The following is a 6,099-nucleotide window of genomic DNA, read 5'->3' as shown; positions in this document are numbered from 1 at the left end:
TTTTGGGGCTCTTGCTTGCAGGGAGGTGAGGAAGAAATGCATGTGTCTGTAGCAGGACAGGGTTTGGGTTAACCAATGCAGCAGACTTGCTTTAAAAAAGCAAACCCAGGCTGTTCTTCCCTGAAATGCTCATCCTAGAACTTGGTGTCTAATTCGAAAGAAAATTAAGTGCTTTTCATCTTAAAAGCCTCCCTGTGGGGACCTGCACTGGGTGCAGCACGCAGCCTTTCTCAGCAGCTGCTGGCTCTGCCCTGGGTTTGTGTCCTTGGGGTGGCCCATGGTGGGACTGGGAGATGTGCTGGTGGAGTTGGTTCTGTCTGGAGATGGACAAGGACTCTCCCTCCTCTGCCTTGCCCGGCCCCAAGATCCTTCTAAGCTTTTCAGGGACTGATCTGACAAACTGAGTGCTGAGCAGATGGTGTAGTTGCTTAGGAACAGTCAGAGGCAGATACATATTTGGTATAAATGTGACTGTGATTAACTGTACAGACAAAACCAAGGGCAGGGACACAGCTTTTGCCTCCTCACTTCGTGATCTCGTTCTCTGTGAGAAGTTTTGGTACTAAAGGATGTTCTGTACCTGTCATTGATGCAGTAACATTGAAGCAGCAGGGGTGCAATCACTTTATTTACATCTCTGGTGGCACTGATGATATTAAAACTCCCTTTTCTCTGTTTTTCCAGAGGTAATCCAATGCTGCACATTTTTCTGGAAAATGGGAAATGGGAAGAGCTTATTTGGGGATACTTGCAAAAATCTCCATCTGTTTTTAAAAGACACTCCGGAAAGTGGGGTGTTGGAATATATGTACCTGTTATACACAGCACTTAGGCAACTGGTGCTTAGTTGCATTGTAAAAACACTCTTTTCTCTTTTTTTTCTTTCTACCAGCACTAGGTTAATGCAATTCATATCCAGTATTTGGCCATGGCAGGGGTATGTTTTTAGAGAAAATATTCTTGCCTGTACTTACAGTTAATGTCTAGTAGTGCTTCAAGAAGCCTTAAGTGCCTCTGCCTGCTGCCTTCAGTGCCCTGGCAAAGGTTTGGCATTGTAGATCTGTCCACCTTCTGCCCATCCATGCCTTGCTCCAGCACTGGGTCACATTCCAGCTGGGTTAGTTAAAACAAAAGGAGATGTTTCATCTTTCCCTTCTGCCATGGCTTAGTGTCCTTTCCAAAGCATTTCTGGTTGCTGCTGGCTCAGGAGCAAGGCAGTGTTACCTTTTCCTGACTTCCAGAAGAATTTTCAGAGAGCTGGCCCATACATTTGTTGAAGCAGAAAGCTTTACATCTGGGTGGAGCAGTGTGTTCCCTGTGGGGCAGAGCTGGGGGCTTGCTCTGTGAACATGAGCCTCTCCTTGGACTGACCTACCAGAATTCAAGCAAAATCTCATTGTGGCTTGTTTGATCTCTGGTTTTGGTTTGGGGTTTTTGTTGGCTTGGGGTTTTTTTGGTGTAGAAACCGAAAGTTCAGAGTCTCAAGACCACCAGCTTGAGGTGTGAAAAGCAGAAGGACAGACTGTGATGAGTTCAGGAGGGTGCTGGGGGCAAGAGACGAGTGACCCTGAGGAGGCTCAGGGTGAGCAGAGCCCCTCCAGGCTGCTGTGTCTGTCTCTGTGTGTCTCTGCCTGCACTGTCACAGAGAGGAGGTGTCACAGTGTGCTCTTCTGAGCAAGGGTCCAGTGATCCCCTGCCCATACCAAGCCCAAAAGCAGTTCCCCAGGTAGTCTGGGGTGCTGGGTTGGAGCCATGGACTGCCTGCACCGTGGGCAGTGAGCTGAGGGGTGGCTGTGGGGCTGGGCTGTCCCACAGCACATGGGTCTGCAAGAGCTGCTGCTGGAGCCAGGGAGCTCCAAATATCTGTCCTGTGGCTTCTCCAGGGCAGAGAGTGATGGGTCCTCGGGTGATAACCAGGATGCTGATACTTCTTTCAGAGGCAATGAACTGAGTACTGACAGCAATTTTGCTCTTTTCTCTCCTCATGTCTTAGAGAGGTCTGTGTGGAGGGGAGCAGTGCTGGTCAAAGCTGATATGGTCAAAGGGCTTTTAAACTAAAAAACAAAGTTCATCCAGGATAAAGTCTTTAACTGGAGAAAAATTACTTGGTGAGGTGGACTGGAACTGAAAATAGTTCCCTGTCTGTGGGCCCTCATGTCTAGGCCTGGATTTGGGCAAGCCCTGAAGAAGAACCATCCCTGCTCCTCTTTGGGGCCAAGGCCACCAGGACTGTCCCCTGCACCCACCTGTGTGTGTCTCTGCCTCCTGCTCCTAGCAGTGCAAGTTGCTCCATGGAGTGACACATCCCACACTGCTGCCAGGCCTGGAGCTTGGAGCTTGCAGGAGTGGGGATGCATGTATGCAGCCTGTATTTCTCTGGTGCTGGTTTTATTGGAAATGCAGACCAGGAATATTGATTTTTTTTTTTTCCCAGCAGTACAAACTGCACCAGCTTGCTGCTGCTAGACCAGAGCTGGCTGCACTTCTGAGACCCTGCAGAGCTCAGCTGTTTCTGTCCCTTCCAGGGTTTAGATCTAATGGCTGTAAAGCAGGGAGCTGGATGTTTTAAGTTCCTTTGCAAGCCTTTCTGTAATTACAAATAACAAGGAGGGAGTATGTTGTGCCCTGTCATTTTTCCAATGGCAGAGTGTTCAGCACATGCTATTATTTTGGAAGAGGGAAAAAAAAAAACCCACAAACGGTGGGAGGTGAGTTTTGACGTATAGACAGTATTTGCGAATTACTGTTTACTGAAGCTTAAATTGCCTGGCTGGTCGTTACTTATTAAAAGTGAGTATGAACAACCCTGGCATTGAAACCGAGCCCGGCTGCCACGCAGGGCCGGGCAGTCCCCGCCTCCGGCTCTCTGCCCATCAGGGGCTGCTGTTGCTCTGCTCCTGCCGGGAGCCTGGGCTTTAGCAGGGGACTTTTCATTGAAGTTTAGAAACTCGCTTTTCAGATGTTGAACTTCTTCGGAGTAAAAGGAAACTCATGAAACCTTTGCCTGTGTGCACATGGCATCCTTTGAGTTTTGCCTAAAACTGACGGTGTCAGAGTAATGAGGTGGAGAAGAGGAAGATCTTCATGTGGCTGGAATCACTGTGAGAGGAGCAGATGGGCTTTTAGTTCTCCAAAACCAGCACCCAGAGAGCCTGGCCAGGGTGGAGAAGGGGTCAGCCCCATTGCATGCATGATTCCCTCCCGAGAGGACTGGGGAGCATGTCTGAGCCCTGGTGGCTTGTCAGAGCATCAGAGGTGCCCTCCCTTAGCCCTGAAAGATGAACCTCGGGTGCAAATGGAGCACGCTGGGGTCAGCACTTTCTCAAGCCACAGGGCATCAGACCAACTCTTTTTGCTTTGCCCACCTGTGGACCACAGCTCAGCAGAGTACTGTATTTCACAGCAGCTTCTAAGTGGCAAGATTCAGGTGAGTTGTATGTGGGTGGTTATCAGGAAATACTTTTGATAGGGTAAGAAAACTTCTAGTACAAAAAAACTGGCTTCCCTGTATGTTTGCAGGTCTCGCCCAGACCCAGCAGGGTTCAGTAGCATCTTCCTGACCAGTTTACACAGCCCTGTTGCTTCCCAGCCCCAATGAGAGGTGTTAGGGACAAGCACCAGGCAGCCATGGGCAGGATGTGCTCATTTCAGAGCAGGATGCACCTCCTCCTCCTCCAATGCCCCAGGGACACAGATGCTGCCAGAAGCAGCTGGTTTGGGTAACCCTCCCTGTGCCTTGTCAGTCATCATTACTGCACCAAGGTGGGCAGCTGGGCTTGGTGTCTCTCAGCCCTGCACAGACTTTAGTGAAAAAAAATGAACAGCTTTTTTCCCTTCTTTAGGCTTCTGTGGACTTGGTCAGTTTAAAAAAAAATGTTTATTGCAATGTAGTGATGTGAACCTGACATTGCTGAGTCCTCAGCCCTAGAAAAATGTTTTAGAGTCCCAGTGGCAGAGCCCAGGAGTCCTGGGAGGTTGTAGGGGCAGATGGCTCTTGCTGCCTCTCAGAGAACAGATGATTTCAAGGCAGTGGCTGAGATGTGAAGGCAAGAAAAAGCAGAACTGAGCATCAATAAACTACAGTTAAAAACACAGCAAAAGGCACAGAGAAATGGTACAGAAAGAACAAACACCGGGATCACCATAGAAGGTTTTTTTTTCCCTTTTTCTACCTACATTTTCAGGTCACTGGCACTACTGGGCTTTGGTGGAAGTGATGCAAATAATTACCTATGCTAGAGATAAAACATTGGTTTTTAAATATCTTGTCACTAATTAGTCACAGCCTTTGTAGAGACTGATGGCAGGGCTTAACAAACCTTGACAGTATTTGTTTGCCACCTCCAGGCTGCAAGAAAAGTAAAGTAGCACAAGGAAAAGTCCTTAACTTGCTTTTACTTTCACTTTGATTTTAGAAGAATTGTATTAGGCTACTTTTTAAAAAAATAGGTTTGTGTTTTTTTCTTGAACTATGGGTATATCATAATTTTAAATTTCCAACAATAAGTCCAGTTTACTGCTCAGTGCAAGTAAACCATGTAAATAGCTGGTACCAATCAGCATGAAGTCACTGGAGGGGAAAAAAATGTTTTTCACAGTTTGATCATTTTTTAAAGTTACTGAATTGAACAGGACCTTGTGCAAGTACTGAGGAATCTTACTCAGGTATCTACAGCTACAGGCACTGCTGTCTGCACACAGTACCTGCACAGCTCACAAATACAGAGAAGAATGTTCTTGAAGGTGAATGCTGGAAAGTTCACTTGCAGTTATTTCTAAATTCTTGCTCAACTTTGTTTCCCTTTTTTAACTAAACAATAATACATCTTGGTTCTTTTCCTCTTAAAATACTGGGTCTCAAAATACAGATATGCACTAAGTATGATTCTGAGATCTCATGTGATTATACCACTCTTTGTAAATTAATACAATTGTTATAAAGACACATGCCTACCTAATAAAAAACAAAAAAAGATTTGGAAAAGTTAATAAAATGGTACACTGGCCAGCCAGTACGTGTAATTCTTATTTATTCTTTTCCAAAAGCTTTGAAGAAGGTTTTACATAAGAGAATGTGCAGGTGAATACTGTCCTGGGATGAGATGATAATATGGCTGAAGAACTAATCTAGACAGAAAACCCATAAGAAGTGCCAGTTCTCAGCTGAAAATTAGGTTGCCTGAAGACAGGTCATGGAAGCTATTTTCAGATCTTTTAATGCATTACTGAAAGGCCAGAAAATAAGTGAGAAGAGGAATTGTTCACACGCTTTTCTACTTGAAAGACTGATAGTAAAACATGAATGTCTTTGTCTTTTCTTCTTTTGCTGAGCTTCATTCTTTTCCCTTGCTTTGTCATGTCCCTGGTATCTGAATAATCCATCATGAAATGAATTACCTGAGTATATTATATCCAGGTAAATGGAGATGGTTATTAAGTGGCAGTAGTGACAAATGTCATGCTGGTGGATCAACTCACACCCAGGAGGCCTCCATTACAGCCGGGTTTGCCTTGAAGTGGTACATAAAGAAGTTGTAGGGTAATAATAAGGAATGCAAGAGGAAATGAGATTTCAGAGTAAGGGGAATTCTGGGATATAATAAAGTACAGAAAATCAGGCTCTGTATCTTGTTTACAGTGGAATTAATCAGGAACTCTGTAAAAGAAATAAGGTTAAAATCCATTGTATAGATAAACCAGCTGTATGTCAGTGCCAGCAACCAATAAAAAAATGACCCTCAGGAGGGTCATAGCACAGGAGGGGAAAGACACTTTAAGAAAAATACCTTGTCAAGCATTCAGCTCACTCTACACAGTTTTGTCTCCTTGCCTGTAGGCCTAAAGCCCTGTATCCTTTAGCTGCCCAGTTCTGAGGAAATGGGGTTAATTACATGTTCCAACTCAGGTGCTGAATCACAGCCAAGCCCCAGTGCTTGTTTCCCATAAGCAAACAAGCTCTTTTTTGAAGTAGGGTTCACCTGTGTGTTTTCAAGAGCTGGCTGTTATCCTAAGTATACAGGTAAAGTTTATACTCTGATTTGATCTCATCCTACTGGTTTCCAAACAGCTCCACTAAAACCAGAGAGAACACAAAATCAG

This window comes from Heliangelus exortis, chromosome 1 (genome assembly GCF_036169615.1).
Source record: "Heliangelus exortis chromosome 1, bHelExo1.hap1, whole genome shotgun sequence".
NCBI lineage: Eukaryota > Metazoa > Chordata > Aves > Apodiformes > Trochilidae > Heliangelus > Heliangelus exortis.
The sequence above is the reverse complement of the archived record's forward strand: the minus strand, read 5'-3'. Positions refer to the sequence as shown.